Genomic DNA, 17,870 nt, shown 5'->3' with positions numbered 1-17,870 from the left:
TGCATTACTAGGCGCGTAGATGCCCACCAGCCTGACGGCCTTACCACTGTATGTTAGATCCAGAACGACCAACTCGCCTTCTGAGTCCACGAAGATTGTACTTACTTGCATGACCAAGCTTTTACGGATCAAGACAGCTACCCTCTGCTCCCTCCCTCCCGGCTAGAAGAAATTATTTTCTCGTAGCCGTTCAGGAGTGCAGAAAAGGCCTGCAGCTTGTCCAGCTTGGTCTCTGTAACAACCATCACATCTATATCATGTGACCTGAGGTCGTCGAGAAGGCACGCCTGCTTCCTCTTCGAGTTCAGGCCACGCACGTTCAAACAAGCAATATCCAACGCAATCATTATGAGTCATAGAAGAAAAGAAAGCTACCTTACCCTCATTTATCTTGTTGTTAGGGGAATGGTTCTCAAAACATTTGAGACCATTCCCCTACGCTCATCCTTTTCGTCTAAGAATGGCTCCATCGGCGGGTCGAACACCTTTGTTTGATTTTTTAATAAATGTATGTCTTTGGGATGTAATTTGAACATGTCGAAAAATAATGTTCTAGCAATTTTTGCTATTACGAAAGGGCTTTGAACATAGTCATTTCTATAGACTAGGGATTCTCGATGGGGTCTAATGACCCCATCTAAATAAATGTTCTTGGCTTTGTAAGACACTGTTACTAGATCACTGGATTCGGGGATGTTTATGGGTATGTCTATGAAGGACATTTTCTTTTTTTTTCTTTCTGTGTTCGGGGGCTTGGGTATTTTAGCTCGAATTGCTTTCGGGGAATCAGTTTTTTTTTGTCTCTTCCTAGAGCACACTTTATACTCGTCTGTAGTCACAATTTTTTCTTCTTCACTATCCGTAATGTACTCCTCTCTTACGTGTGTTACCTCTTGGTGGGGTGAACTCCTGGTAACAGCCTCCTTGGCTGGGAGTTCACCCTTTTTGGTAGGTGCGTTTTTTTCCGCAACCTCTGTATCCAGAGGCGCACTTTCTTTGTTTTTCTATTGTTTTCAGTTACATCCTTTTTTGCTTCAGGTTTTTTAATTCTGTTTTTTGGTCCTTTGGGGTAACTTCCTTGGAGGTGGAGGGGACAGGTGTAGGTTGGTCTGATTTCTTGTTTTCGGGGCACTTCTCTTTTATGTGGCCCTTCTTGCTGCACTTGTAGCACCGAGGTTTTCTCCCTTCTATGTGAACAGAGATGTTCATGTCGTTCATTACAATAGTTTCCGGTAAATCCTCCAGGTCGATGCTTGTGGCTTGGGCCAGAATCTCTAGGGTCTGACCTCGCCAATTTAGTGGACCGTCTCATATTATTTCGATTATTTTGATTTTTTCCTCTCTCCTGCGGAGGAGGGTGGCCAAAATCCACCCTACCTCTGCTTCAGGGGGGATGTTTTTAATTTTAATCCTGGATGTTCTCCGTCCCAGGTATAATGGTAACAGCAGAATATTTCCACTTTGAAAAAGCGAGTCGAATATTCTCTTGCACGTTCTGACGACTCGAACCTTGCTTCCACAGTTGCGAATTTCATTCCCCTTGTTAAATATTTAATTTCGATCATTGTTGAACCAAGACATTTTTCAATTGTCTCCTCCTCCAAGTGTTCAAATTTCTTTGTCTCTACATTGTAGGTTTTGTAGATAATTGTTCGTTCTTTTATTTTGTTTTGTAGTTCGCTTGGAGGTGAGATCTTAGCTTCACCATCTTTTTCTGTTATCATCCCGTAAAACTTCTGTATTCCTTCAATTTTAAATTGAATTATTTCACGACCGCCAACGGCCGCTGCAAAATTCATATTATTTTGGACCTCCATAGAAGCCATTTCCTTTTTTTTTTAAATAATTTTTTAACACAACACAACTCCGTCTAACGGAGAGATAATCGTTTGGTTTAACACCAACACAGCTCACTTGAGCACAAAATTCCTTCCCCCGAAGGGGGAGGATCACAGTTCACAGTACAAATAATATAATATCAAAGTCGCCCTTACGGGAACAAGCGAAATACAATTTACAACAATATCAACAGCACGCAAAGCAAAACAACGAACCTTTCGGTGAAACCTTCAAAATACGAACGACTTAAGGAAACTTGGCTGACTGAGGTACTATCCAAAAGCAAAGAAATATATACTATGTGTATCACGTGACAAAATGGCGCAAACCACGTGATCAAAAATGTCAAACTAACGTTTAGAACTAAAACACGTGTGGCACAAGACAGCATGGCGTGGAAGGAGAAGAGGGAAGAAAAATTAAGAAGAAATGAGGATAAGGTAAATGCGTAGACCTGGAATCAAACACTATTATGCTGTTATGTAAAACTTTAGAAGAAAAAAATAGTGAAATAAGTGATGGGAACAAATATGTAAAAGTAATTAAGGGTACGTAAAATATACAATAACTAAAAATGACAAAAATGAAGGAAGGTAGTATTACGGTGGACCTATAAAGCTTCTCCAAGTAGAAAGTTAATATCTCGAACCATGTGTAATCAAGACCTACATACTAGCAAGACTAATTACTGCTGAGGGTTTATAACAATAAGTATAATAAGACTAAGGTTAGTGTATATCTATTAGCGGAGTATTAAACACAAGGCTATCGCAACTCACTACCTGAATTTATACTCTATTACGAGGTCATAACTAAGCAGATATTACCATAGAGTTGTGTGAAAAATTATTTAAACTTATTATATAAAAAGTTGAGTTTATGTCTACATTTAATGTTTCGATCGTCTTCGGAATTTATTAATTTTTTATTATTAGTGAATAGTATCTCTTTAAACTCGTTAGTGCATAAGGAGCAGAATTTACTGCCTGTTCGGTAAAATTTAGCCTTACAAACTATTTCCCATTTTAAATTGTATTTTATTCTTTCGATTTAAGGTCCCATATGTATTTGCTAAGGCCAGTGGAATTAATTAAGTTGCTATTCTTAAAAGAGTGCATATGTTGAGCCACTCGATATTTGATTTTATTAGAGGTTGGGCCGGTGTAAATCGTGTTTAAACTGTGCCTATTTTTTTTATTATAATCATTAGGAGTAACTACACATTGATATACCACATTCTCTAAATTACATTTATTGTTAAATTTGCATTTAGTTTTGTCTCTGCATGTGCAGTTAGTTATTTGCTGGTCTGTATTATTACTATCATTATTATTTGGAGTGTGGCTTGATTTATTATTGTAGAACTTGTACAATTTAAACTTGTTAAAGGATGAGATGATGTTACCAACGTTATTAGTAGTGGAGTAGCCAACCCCTAAGTTCATACTAGAGAAGATGTCTTCATATATTTTTTATTGTCTTTAATGAATATTTCGATTATATTTCGAATTTCTTTAATAATATTTGTTTTAACCTGGTCCCCGTATGGGATTATTAACCAGGTTTTTTCGTTGTTATTTCTATTATTAGGTTTATAATTTTTATCTTTAAATGAATTGTCTGTCCTTGTATATATATATATATATATATATATATATATATATATATATATATATATAATAATATTAGGGACAAAATCCAAAATTACAGGCAAAAAACTCAATTAAAATCAATTTATAAAAGATTAAAATTAAATTGAGCCTTATAGATAAAGTATATATAAAATATATAGTTTTAGGGAAAATAACCAACTATCACATATAGAAAAATTAATAATTAAAAGCACAATAAATGAGTATAATATAAAGTAAAGTAAATATCATAAGATAAATATAATAAATATAATATATTTATTATATTTATCTTATGATATTTACTTTACTTTATATTATACTCATTTATTGTGCTTTTAATTATTAATTTTTCTATATGTGATAGTGGATTTTCATCGATGAGTTCTTGATAATTGGTTTTTTCCCTAAAACTATATATTATATATATGTATATATATATATATATATATATATATATATATATATATATATATATATATATATATATATATATATATATATACATATATATATATATATATAGGGATGTATATATGCATATATTATTTAGCATTTGAGTAATCACTGTTGATGAGCCTATGACTGATAGGTAAAACTAGTCTAGTCTAGTAATCTGAAAGGTGCTCATGGGTCATTTATCTCCCCTGTCAGTGTATATATATACGTATATATATATATATATATATATATATATATATATATATATATATACTGTACACTTCTTACAGCATTAGTAAAACCAATATCATAGCTGTAGCCTGTGCCCCCTGACTGGCTCCCATGCTGGTGGTATGTAATAAGCACCATCCGAACGTGGTCAATGCCAGGTCCGCCTGACTGGCTCCCATGCTGGTGGCATGTAAAAAGCACCATCCGAATGTGGCTGATGCCAGTACCCACTGACTGGGTCTCATGCTGGTGGCACATGAAAAGCACCATCTGAACATGGCCGATGACAGTACCCCCTGACTAGCTCCTGTGACGGTGGCATGTAAAAAGTGCTATTTGAAAGTGATCGATGCCAGGCCCACCTGTCTGGCTCCTGTGCTGGTGGCACGTAAAAAGTACCCACTACACTTTTGGAGTGGTTGGCTTTAGGAAGGGCATCCAGCTGTAGAAAGATTGCCAGATCAGGTTGGAGCCTGGTGCAGCTGCTGGCTCTCCAGAACTTAGTCAAATCGTCCAGCCCATGCTAGCATGGAAAACAGACGTTAAACGATGATGATGATGATTTCTTACAGCATTAAGAGTTCTTAACTCTTATTTCTTGCAACATAGGTGCTTCAGCACCCTCAGTCACAATTAGTGACAATGAAATTTTTCCTATATAAAAATATTTATATATCCAAGGATCAAAGTGTAGGAAGGAAGAAAATGAGCTTCAAGCAATCCATAGAAAATATTTAAAAAATCAACTTTCAGGAATAATATTGGTTTATTGGGGTAGAAGGTTGTGAAATTTTCCTGTATTGAAGGATGATAAGCTGAAAAAAACTATATTATATTTCACAGTTGGCAACTAGATTTGCCAGGTATGTGAATAAAAATCCATCAGTTAAGAAATGGAGTAGATAAAATCCTGGCTATATATATTTTATATGTTTCAGGCCAAGATACCCTTGCCCTGTAGTAACCTGTGGTATACACCTCACTTGGATGTTTACCACTTATGAGGTTCTGCTCACTATGAAACATATATAGCCCAGATTTTATCTTCTCCATTCCTTCACTCTTGGATTTTTATAGATGGCCCTGCTCAAACTGTAGGGAAGATGTAGGTAGAAACTCTGTAAGATGTACCCGGTGCAAGCTATGGACACATAAGAGGTATAGCAATATCAGAGGAATGTTAACAGGTAAGATAGTTTTTGTGTGTGGAAGGTGCAGAAAATAAATTCCGGGGGGGGGAGAGCTAGAAGTAGTCGATAGCTCCCATTACCTAGGTGACCAAGTAAGTAGCAGGGATGGATGCTCTGGGAGCATAGCTGTTAGAATAAGAATAGGCTGGGTAAAGTTCAGAGAGCTCCTACCTCCGTTGGTAACAAAGTGCCTCTCACTCAGAGTGAAAGGCAGACTGTATGTTGCGTGTGTGTGCGAACAGCCATGCTACACAGCAAGTCTTTGTGCATGTCTTTGTGTCTGTGTTAGTTCCCCACTACTACTTGGCAACTGGTGTTGGTGTATTTAGGTCCCTGTAACTTAGCAATTCAGCAAAAAAGGATTGATAGAATAAGTAAGTCCTGGGGTGGATTGCCTACTAAACCCCACTCAAGATGGTGCCCCAGCATGGCTGCAGTCAAATGACTGAAACAAATAAATGATAAATATATATTTATATATATATATATATATATATATATATATATATATATATATATATATATATATATATATATATAGGTGTAGGAGTGGCTGTGTGGTAAATAGCTTGCTTACGAACCACATGGTTCTGGGTTTAGTCCCACTGCATGGCACCTTGGGCAAGTGTCTTCTACTATAGCCTCGGGCCAACCAAAGCCTTGTGAGTGGATTTGGTAGACGGAAACTGAAAGAAGCCCATCATATATATGTATATATATATGTATGTGCGTATGTATGTTTGTGTGTCTGTGTTTGTCCCCCCAACATCGGTTGACAACTGATGCTGGTGTGTTTAGGTCCCTGTAACTTAGTGGTTCAGCAAAAGAGACCGATAGAATAAATACTAGGCTTACAAAGAATAAGTCCAGGGGTCGATTTGCTCGACTAAATGCGGTACTCCAGCATGGCCACAGTCAAATGACTGAAACACGTAATAGAGTAAAAGATTATATACGAGTGGGGGGACAATGAAAGAAAATGGCACTCAGCAGATTTGGTGGGAGTTAAATATTTAGTGACAGTTTGATTTGGGTCTATACAACTTAAGGCTTGTCCATGGGACCTAACTCATCAGGCTCAGAGACGTATGTATTTCTGTATACATACATGCACCACACACATACACACGTGTGTGTGTATGTGTGTATTTATATAAAGTATTAAAAGCAACCCAATGGATTATACAGCATCACTACAATTAATTCGTTAAGAGATTTTACTGCATTGTAGTATTGCACAGGCAGGTATGTATGAAATGTATAAATATCAAATATAATTATATTTCATTTATGATTGTCACCTCTTGAAATATGAGAAAAAGAAGGATTTTTTTTTGTTTTTAAAGCCAATTTCATAAGGAGAGGAGGTGTAACTGATTCAATGCATTCATGTTACATTGTTACACAAACAGTAGCTAAAATTCAAAGTCAATTTTTGAAGAATTTTAACTGATATTTGATCATCAGAAGTGTGTGCATGACAAAGTATTCTGTCAGCTCTCCACTTGTGTCATTAGCATTTTCAAATTTAAATTTAAAAAAATGCAAGAAGGGCAATAGATTTTTGCCTTCTGTTATTAGCTTCTTGTTTCTTGTTTTGAATCAATTTTAGATTTACTCTGAACCAAGAGGAGGAAACTAGTTTCTTTGTTACAAGTTCTTTTGACAAACAGATGATCGTCCAAATTATTTAGAAAGACTGATTTCTGAGTGTATGCAAATGATTTATTGTTTTGCTCGAAACAAAATATGATTGATATGCTGTGACTCTATAAAGATTTTCTAAGAACTGCTGCAGGGAAAAACAGTGAGAAATTTTACATTGAAAATGGAAATTAAATTCAAAATGATCAAGAGCTCTTCAGCTTCAGAGGGATACAATTGTTTGGGGCAATGACTCCTTGACTTTGCACTATAACACAAAAGAAATCAAGCGAAGCTACAAATTTAATTCTACTTATCACTGATTTCTGCATATTAAAAGAAAACGTCTATGCAAATTTTGAATATTTTGCTGATCCCAAATCAAGATAACACAGAAAATAATTTCAGCAGAAAAATTAGTAAATCTGTTCAGTCTGAGCTTTTTGGATATAGAAAAAAATCCATAGATGACTGAATACATTACTGATGAAGACAAATGAAGAGCCAAATATTCATTTATAATAATTAAGACAAATCATTCAATGCTGGCAACATTAACTTCATATGCTTAGCTTTCAGCAAGTCTTTTAATTCTAATCTATTCTAAACACTACACTTTGAGTAAGAATTTATGCTACCACCAGCATACTAATTATTGTTAAAGGGATTTTATTCATTATTACTGTAAGCAATAATTTTTGTAAAACTTGCTCTTTCAAGGCTTGTTTCGGATATGATTAAAAACAGAGACTTATTATCATTTGTAAACACCTCTCCTAATTTTATAAGCTATTAAATTAGTTATTATATATTTATCTCATGTAAATGTTAACTCAATTGTTTTTAATCAAATCTCTCTATATAATTGGTATATTTTCACGATTAAACTATCATGCATTAATTATTAATAAGTGTTTGGTCCTCTTCATCCTAAGTACATAAGACTCATAGCTGACAGATTACTCATCAATCAAAATTCCTATAACTTATAGCAGTGGACTGAACCCTTCAGAAGCCTCTGCTGTTTTCTTGACCTCCTAGAAATATTGCAAAGTCTCTCTTATATTAGAACCCTTTCGCTAAAATGAGAGGATAGCTGTGTGTGCATGTGTGTATGAGTGTTTATATAAACTTATACTATTTACAATTTTGATCCAGTTGCAAATTTCCTGTTTGCATGCAAAGAAGGCAAGCAAGGGCTTCTTCAGATCACTGACAATTCTTTAATTGTTGTCAAAATGAATGGCTTACACAACTTGAAGGAAACTGGGCTTTCACTAGAATTTGAAATTAATGGTAGTTGTCCTTTTATCTTGAAATTTATGAAATAAATTGAAGTCTGTACGCCTCGGGTTTAAAATGATTCTCTTTTTTAGGCTTACTAACTCAAGTTCATCCCTTACATGAATGCCAGCAAATTCCTCACAATGTTATCTAATATCTCCATTAAATCCCTGGCCTCAATGATGAGGTCCCTATTTTTCATTTTGGTGACAATCTGCAGAAGCCCTATAAGTATCTGCAAACATTTATATATATGTGTGTGTGTGCATATTATATGTATATATACATATATATATATACTAGCAGTATAACCCGACCTTGTCCGGGTGTGACTTATTATGCCATCTACGATAAGTCTTGCTAGCTGAAAATCAACTAAAAAAGAAAGCCTTACAACGAAAAAACCCTTATGATGTAAATATGTTCATAATTCAAAAGACGATGAAATTAATAGGGAAAGTCTGAAGGCTGTTTTGCGTAAAATAATTAAGCATACATAAATTTCATCCGTGTAATTGGCTATAGAAATGCTTGTGCAAAACAACTTTTTGCGCTGCCCTGATTATACATAGCAGGGTAATCCCTTTTAGCAGGAGCTAGGACGGCAATTGCTGATGAAGCAATTGCTGGTAATCTGTTGCTACATAGTTTTGCCAGAATTCTATCAGATTGGGCAGAAGATGTTGATGCACCATTTTGCATTATGTTCAAAATAGCTTCTGGAATGTGGTGCATTACTGCAGTCTGTTGCTGTCATTTTAAACCGGTTGCTGTCTTTCCCCAGCAAACTCTCTTCTTTGGAGGCATAATCTATGTATATATTAAACAGAACAACAAAAGTTATAATAGATGGCAGTGTCGGTACTTTTCACATATCTGTAATTTTTCAGATTAACACCCGCACGATTACCCAACCCTAATTCTAACACTAACCCTAACACTAACCCTTAACCCTAACCCTGACCCTAAAAACCGTAACCGTAACATTAATCCTAAACCCTAACCCTGACCCTAAAACCCTAACCCTAACACCCTAGTGAAAATCTTGGTAAATTTACAAAACATTGACGAACATGAGTTATATTTTACTGAATGATTGTGTACTTGCACGTGTATGCTTTTGAGAGAGCGAGAGAGGAAGAGGTAGAGAGGGGGAGAGAAAGGAATAGGGGTAGTTAAAAGTTTTCTAATGACTGCTTCTCTTCACTGCCTATTACTTCATTAGAAATCTAAGGATGCACATAAGCACATAATAGAACAAAATGAAACAAATATGGACGACTTGCTCCGAAACACCACCGAGTGGGGAACACTTCTGAAAAATAACCTGCAGTTGTTTCCTTCAAAATTCCTACATGCTTGAAATGTACATACATCAAGGTACATTTGTACAAAATTTCATGAAAAAATATTCATTTTCCTGGAAGTTAAGAGGAATTTCCGAATATTGTACCCCACCCCCTTCCAAAACACTTTCACCGAACATTTTTGTATATTTGGAATCTACATAATAAATAATATATGCATAGAAAATTTCATTAAAAAATATTCATCTTTATGAAAGTTATGACCTTCCAAAGTTGGGGGATACAACTCTGTAGTGATGCCATCAATGTTTTGTAAATATACCACGATATGAATGACTGTGTTTACTTGCACGTGTATACGTTTTAGAGAGCGAGAGAGGAAGAGGGGGAGAAATGAATAGAGATTGAGAGCAATGTGTATGTTGTTGTCACAGGTCATGTATGTGTGGTTGTGTGTTTTTACGTATCTATGTTATGAAAAATAGGTAAAGAATACTGAGATGAAAGTTTAATCTATGACGTTGTATGTATCACTTTCTCTCTCTCTCCCTCTCCCTCTTTAACTCTTACTCTCTATATTTTTATGTTGAGCGCGTGTGTAAGAACTGCGTTCCAGTTAGAAGGGATGAAATATAAAAGTTGCTAGAAACAACAGCCAAATCTCCCTTAAATCACACAAAGTAAACGGAATTTTAAAAATCTAATTACTGCACTGGAAAGTTCACATCGAGAAAATTCCATTGATGTAAAATTTTTTACGAAAAAGTGGAAAATGTGGATTTCTATAAACTTTCAAAAAGGCTTCACACAAACACAATTTCAGATTTATATATTAAGATATAAATATACTAGTTTAAAAACCACCCTATTGGGCAGCTTTTAAGCCAGCTCCTGTGCAGGGCTCTTCGTTGGGCCTTGGACCCAACAATGACACTTCATGCTTTCAGTACATATTAAATTTTATCAAACTTGAACAATATTTTTCAAGCAATAACAATTTTCATCAAAACAATGATATAATTTGTCGACTTGGAACTTATTGCAAAGCCGCTTTATAAACAACGTTTTTTTTGTCTTCCTTTCAGGGTTAGTACAGATAGCTTGTTTCCATTCCCTACCCTTGAACAAAATGTTTGATAAAAAATATAAATCTTCTCATTTATATGGATGATTTAAAGCTCTTTGCACAAAATGACTAACAACTACAGGCTTACAGTTCAGTGTTAAACAATTCAGTGATGACATCAGGATGTAATTTGGTTTTGATAAATGTGCAAAAGCTACCTTTATCAAAGGAAAAATTACAGAAATATCCAGTGTTAACCTTGACCAGCAGAATGTCATAAAGGAATTAGAATCAGCAGAGAGCTACAAACACCTAAGGGTATTTGAAGGGGACAGAATCAAACATTCAGTGATGAAGGCAAAGATCACAAGAGAATGTTATCGCAGGGTAGGGGCAATACTCAAGACAGAGCTGAATACAAGAAACAGGATCGAAGTGATCACTATTTTAGCCATACTGGTCTTGAGTTACACAGTTACTGAAATATGTAATCTTGACTGAAAAATACAAAAATTGTTGACAATGCATGAAGGATATGCCATTTTGCCTAGATTACAATTCACTATTATTATTATTATTATTATTATTATTATTATTATTATTATTATTATTATTATTATTATTATTATACATTCCGAGTTTAAATTCCGTTGAGGTTGACTTTGCCTTTCATCCTCTTGGGGTCGATGTAATCGGCTATCCCCTCCCCACAAATTCCAGTGCATGTGCCTATAGCAAAAAGGATTATTATTATTATTAAGGCAGTGAGCTGGCAGAATCGTTAACACACTGGGCAAAATACTTAGCAGTATTTTGTCCGCCACTATGTTCAAATTCTGTTGAGGTTGACTGCCTTTGATCCTCTTGGGTTCGATAAATTAAGTACCAATCAGGTACATATAGACAAATACAAACACAAATATATATATACATACCAAGGCGTTCAGTTTTACAACCCATACATTTTATGCAAGTCTTTTTGAAATCAATAGTACAACTCACACAGCATACTTTCTACACAATTATCTCCTACAACTATAACACAATCCATACAAAATATATGCAATGTGATCACTGCCAACTAAAAAAGCTTAGCTTACACAACATATATTATATACAAAGCAAACAAGACACTAAATAAGCACTAGAAACAACAAAATACATCCAACATCACAATTTGAATGTGGACACATTATATGGTTAAATGTGTGTATTTATGTACAACAACAAAAACTATGACAAAATTTTTTTCCAAAGTTCATGAGGTTTAATGATGCTCACTATAGAAAACAGACTCTGCTGAATTTATAAAAGACAAACAAAATATTTTCATGAAAATGCACCATTAAAATCAGAGCATTTAAAACATTATTTAAATGTGTCAATAAACATGCTGGTATGAAAGGTGGCATATTTTTAATGTGTATTGTGTGTTAATACACATTTTTATATGTGGGAGATATTTGCCTAATGTTAATAATCAGCAAAAGCATGAAAAAATTGCTCATTATCCGGTCTTTAAGTGAGGTTTGTGAGTTCAAAGTATCATGTATTTGTTATTTGTGAAAGTGCATGTATTTTGAAAGGACAAAAGATATAATTTATGATATAAGATTAAATTCTGTTGGCAAAACATGTCTCTGTTGATCATGTTAGTAAGAATATGATGCATGAAATGGAATACCGTAGTTAGCAGCATTTGTATTGTGATTTGTGTGAGATTGAAGATGGCAATTTATCGAGTAAGTTGTTTCAACTTATCTGTCATAAATCTTTGATTCTAGGATGTCATAAAGGACCAAAGATTCCAGAAGATAGTTGGCCAATTCAGCTCTTTAGTGGAATTTGGATAATCAGTAGTAGCTAAAGATTATGGAAAAGTATGGGAAGCAAAGAATCATGCTAGAAATCTAAAAAGGAAGCATGACACCAGGTTTATCTAGCTAGGACAGAAGCAAAAATGAAGAGGTTTGCTAATGGCCTACAGTGTGAAGATCGAAGACTTGAGGTGTTCTGGATTTTGTCAAAGAGAATCAAGATATTGTGGGAGAGAAGTATGTGCAGATGGATAATGGTATGCTTGCACTTAGTGACACAGTGAAGAAAGAGGTGTAGAAAAATTAATGGGATAAAAGGAATCTCCCTCATATGGACCCACGGAGGGACCAGCTATCCTAGTAGCCAGCAGTATGGTAGATTAGGCAATTAAACATATAAGAACGGGGAAAGCCCCTGGTCTATCTGGAATCACTGCTGAGATGCTCAAAATATCTGGTAAGGTAGGATACAAGCTAGTCATCCTTATAGTTAATCAGGTTATTCAGGAAGGCATAACACTGGTGTGGCAGCATTATTGTTAGCTGCTACAAGAGTAAGGGAGATGCCTCAAATAGAAGCAATTATAGAGGCATCAAATTCCTGAACCAGGTGATGAAAATTATGGAGAGAGTTATAGCCTAATTAATTAGGAGCAGAATTAGGCTAGTTAAAATGCAATTTGGCTTCACCCTAGGGAGAAGCAATACTGAGGCTAGTTTCAGTGTCAGGCAACTGCAAGAGAAGTACTTAGCTAAGAATAAACCATTATACTTGGCATTCATTGATCTAGGGAAAACCTTCAATAGATTACCCTACTGTGTGATATAGTGTGCTCTGTGGGTGCTTGGGGTAGATGAGAGGCTGGTGAAAGCTGTACAGGCCATGTACAGAGATACTGTCAGTAAGGTGAGAGTTAACCATGAATACAGCTCGGTCTTAACCACAAGCGTTCAAGGCTCAGTCTTTGTACCTTCTTGTTCATCATTGTCCTCCAGGCCATATCACAGGAATTAAAAACCAGCAGCCCCTGAAAACAACTATATGCTGATGATCTTCCCCTCATAGCAGATTCTATATCAAAACTAGAAAAGAAATTCATGGTGTGGAAGCAAAACCTGGCAGGAATTCCATATGGTGAACCAAGTGTAAGCTACTGACACCAAAAGGTGCAGTGGAATAATAGGATTGCTGGTATTTTCCCTAGCTTCCTGTAAAAATTTTTGGGGTTATTTTTTAACATGTTTTTGTCCTTGAAGAATCTAAATCGCTTTTCATACCATGCTATGCAGGCAGCTTTAGCTCATACCTTTTGCTTGATAGTTTCTATGGTGGTATCGATGTCAAGTATGGTTTTCGATGTCAAGTATGATTTTCGCAGATGCATAGTACAGGTGGTTGAGATCTGTAATATGAACATCATTAGCTGAAATTATATCCTTAAGTGCAAGGTGGATTTTACCAATTATTTTCAGGTTTTGGTTAGAATTGCAAATTTTTGGAAAAGTGTCACGTTCATTCATACTGGTTTCTTTAATTTTCAGCCATTCAATCATGATTTGATATTTTAGATCATGTAGTTCTGTGGGGTCAATTTCTGTGTGACTTTCTTCATATATTTGATTTTCATCTGTCTTAATGTTATGGTTGGTTCAGAAAGTCTTTCACTGTGCTTATCAGTTACATTAACTCTTTTAATCATTATTGCATTTTCATCCTCTGTAGTATCTTCTTTTTGCTGCAACTTTGTTCCTTTTATCCTTTACTGATTGTTTAATTTGGTCAATCTCTAATTCAGTTAGTAAATTCTTTTACATAATATTTCTTCTGACATTGGCAAGCTTGTTACTGTCTATGTAGGGTCTTACTTCAGGGTGTTTCTGTTTCCAGTTTAAGTAGGTTTGTACAGTATTAGATATATTTTTGTGGGAAAATACATGGCATGATAGGCCTTAAGAACTTCTTTATTATCTCCCGTAGACGATTTTTCATTCTTTTTCTTTTGGTTATTTGATGATGAGCATAGACGGCCATCTGTTGGAATATTCCAGTTGTGGGGTACTTCCAACTCCTGTGTTTCAGGAACATTTGAATGAGTAGCTGATTTTTTGCACTCGATCTGGTACATCATTTGAGTATGTGGTCTTTGGTGATCCGAGTGATGGCCAATATGGTTTGTATTTTGCTTTGTTATCATTGAGGCTTGACAAGCCTGGATGTTGACATTAGGGGATGAATCTGTCTGATTAGGGTTAATATTTTGAGACAACAGATCTGTATTTGTCTGTAGTTTTTTTTTTGATAGATTTATCTCCCATAGTTTTTTGTGGCGTTTTTAAACCTATGAATTGTTCACTTTGTCTGTGTTAGTTCGAAAAATAAAAAAAATTTCTGTTTTGCTTTTTCCTTTTTTTGCTTCGTTTGTGACACGTATTTTCATATGCGTGTACGTGTGTCCTGTAAATTTCACATAGCTTTGTAAACACCGGGATGTATGTGTAATCCTGTGGGTATTAAAATGTATATATGATTGTGTAAAGATTTGTGTGTATGAATAGTTAATCAATCTATGTACTTACTGTTTTGTTCCATTTATATTTTAAAATTTGTAAACTTTCTGGTGTTGATTTCACATGTGTGTTTCGCAGATGTTTCACTGAGACATCGTGCATAGGAGAAACTGTGCTTTATATGGCAGTAAAATTTCGTTCTTGTGATTATTTTTGTTAAAAGGCTACTTCCTTCAAGTCTTCCACAGGTTCTTTTATTCCATTCCACCGATGTTATTAGATTAGATTTGTTTTTGAATGGAGAGCCAGGTGTAGCATATCCATGTTGTTATTCAGCATGGAGCTGAAATTATTATTATTATTATTATTGTGATAGCATTGGTAGAGGCCTTAGAAGAAATATGTACAATATTTGTAACATTTAACACATTTGTGTTTTCAAAAAACACAAAGTGAAGTTTCTTTCTTTTGAGGTTTGACGTCCTCTTTTCCACTTTTCCCATTTTCTGTGTTTGAGTTCTACAAATTCAGTAAATAGTCCTTCACTTATTACCTCCTTAAAAGATGTCTCTTCATCTTCTTTCAGATACAAAAGTAGACTTCTCTTCTCTAATTCTTCTACTTCTTCCATACTCATTAACCTTCTTTCTACTTCTACTCTTTTTCAATATAATTAGCCCACATGGGATTGGGGATGCATGCTTCTGAGCATTGTTGGAAATGATATAGAGTTTTGGATAGACATTACATTTGTTTTGAAGTATGTACAAGTGGTTAAAGCAGGACTAACAAGAGATGATATCTGGTCAAGGGATGTCAAAATAATTTACAAGTACTAATGACCACACAAAAGCCACAAAGACATACTGGAACTGTACTCAGTAGAATGTGCCAAGACAAGGGGTATGACAGGCAGAGAGTGAAGGCTTAATCTTGGCTGCCCAAGATCAGAGATTATTGACCCAGAACTATCAAGCCAATGTGAATGAAACTAGTGTAGATCTAAAGTGCAACGATGGGATAGAAACAGTGGACCACCTAATCTCTGGATGTAAGGTTTTAGCACCTGTAGAGTACAAATCAAGATATGACAGAGTTGGTCAATATCTACACTGGATAATGTGTTGGCATTATAAAATCAAAACTGCTGACAAATGGTACAAGCATGATCCTGAGGTTGTAACTGATGGAGAAAACGTAACTATTCTTTGGGACTTCCCAGTATGTACAGACCAGACTATCAGGGCAAATAAACCAGATATTGATGTGAAAGACCAAAACAATAAAGTCTGTTTATTGATTGACATGAGCATACCTTATGACCATAATATCTTAGCAAAAGTATTTGATAAGCTCAAAGCATATAAAGATTTGCTAATCAAAATAAAAAAGATGTGGCATCTCAAGATGGTTACAATACCAGTGATTGTAGGAGCACTTGGAAGGATCAAAAAAGGAACTGAAAATTATTTAAGAATGACCCCTTGCTTACCATCCATACAGGAAGTGCAAAAGATTGCCTCAATTGGTACATCACGCGTATTGAGAAGAACATTGTGGCCTTTTCCCTATTCCCCTTTATTTTCTTTGTTTCTTTTTCTAAAATTTTAATTTGTTTCTCTCTGTCTTTCTCCCCCCCTTTTCTCTATCACATAATGTTGTAAATGGACAATTTGGTGTGTTTATTTTAATGGCTTACCAATGTACACAGTGGTACGCCACTGCTCTAGGTGTCAGGAAGACCCTCAACAAGAAATGGAAACAGAATTGAAAGAAGATGATAATGAAAATAATAATAATAATAATAATAATAATAATAATAATAATAATTAAAATGAGGAGGATAACGGAAAAACTACAATTCATTGCCCTTCAAAATTCAAATAGAAAAAAGCAATTAATAGTCAAAATTATTCATTGTGGTACTAAAGAATTTCCAACGAAGTTAGAATAGCACAAAATCAATTAGATTCAGAATATAATCAGTATGCAAAAGAAGTTTATGAGTAAAAATAAAATTGAGACATTACAACACATTTTAGAAAGCATTTGACTGAAGACAGAGTTTTACAACATCAAATGGCCCTCAAATAATCTTATGTCTCCCCACCCCTCATAGTGTGCATTGTATTGCAATCCTACACAATTCAAGAATTGGTTAGTGGAAGGGTTGTGGAGAGCCAAAGTCCAATCTTGACAATCATCTTTGTGTGTTTTATTGTACCTTTTATATTTACTTCAATACTTTTAAAATCTTAATATTCCCTTTCATATATGATGTTTCGCACACCTTCTCTTTTTATATTTGTATCTTGTCTTTCATGCTGCACTGTTCCTTGTTACCTCAAGTGAAAGATATGTATTTTTTACTCTATACATGCTCTTACAGCTAAAACAAAAGATTATTATTACTATTATCATCATCATCATCATCAATATCTTAACTCTCATACCCTACACCTTGCTTATTTTCATTCCTTAAACCATGATAGTTCCTAAAACTATGATAGATTTTCAACTTCTTCCCAAGCAATGTTGGAGGAGATCAAAATGTCTTTCATACTGTATAGGTTTTCCTTTCTTTAGTAATTATATCTGTGTAGTTTACTTTGATCTCTTTCTCAGTATGTGAAGACATGTCTGAGGGCATTGTAGCTATATCTTTGTTACATATCGATATTGGATTTAGTAAATGCTTATACCACCGATTCTCTGATTTCATATAGAGTTGTCAGCATATTGTTCAAAAGATATAGTTATCTCCCCAGTTATGGCTGTGGATATATTCTTTCCTTGTCAGAAATTGGCAGCCATAAAGGATGTGATCAATTGTTTTTTCTTGCGATCATGCAAAGGTTTTTCCATTTGTCTTTGTTGATAAATGCTTTCAGTTGTTTCATGAATATGTTTCA

General features: G+C 34.9%; 1 long non-coding RNA gene across 1 annotated transcript in view; it reads left to right on the top strand.

Moving 5' to 3' along the window:
- The first annotated feature begins 2,202 nt into the window (after positions 1–2,202).
- The window catches only part of LOC149137526 (uncharacterized), a 32,945-nt gene continuing 17,277 nt past the window's right edge, over positions 2,203–17,870 (top strand). The window contains exon 1 of the long non-coding RNA XR_016238510.1: positions 2,203–2,279. This is a non-coding gene — a long non-coding RNA (uncharacterized LOC149137526). The remainder of the gene's footprint in view (positions 2,280–17,870) is intronic.

Source organism: Octopus bimaculoides, chromosome 1, assembly GCF_046866305.1.
Source record: "Octopus bimaculoides isolate indiv1 chromosome 1, ASM4686630v1, whole genome shotgun sequence".
NCBI lineage: Eukaryota > Metazoa > Mollusca > Cephalopoda > Octopoda > Octopodidae > Octopus > Octopus bimaculoides.
The sequence above is the reverse complement of the archived record's forward strand: the minus strand, read 5'-3'. Positions and strand labels throughout refer to the sequence as shown.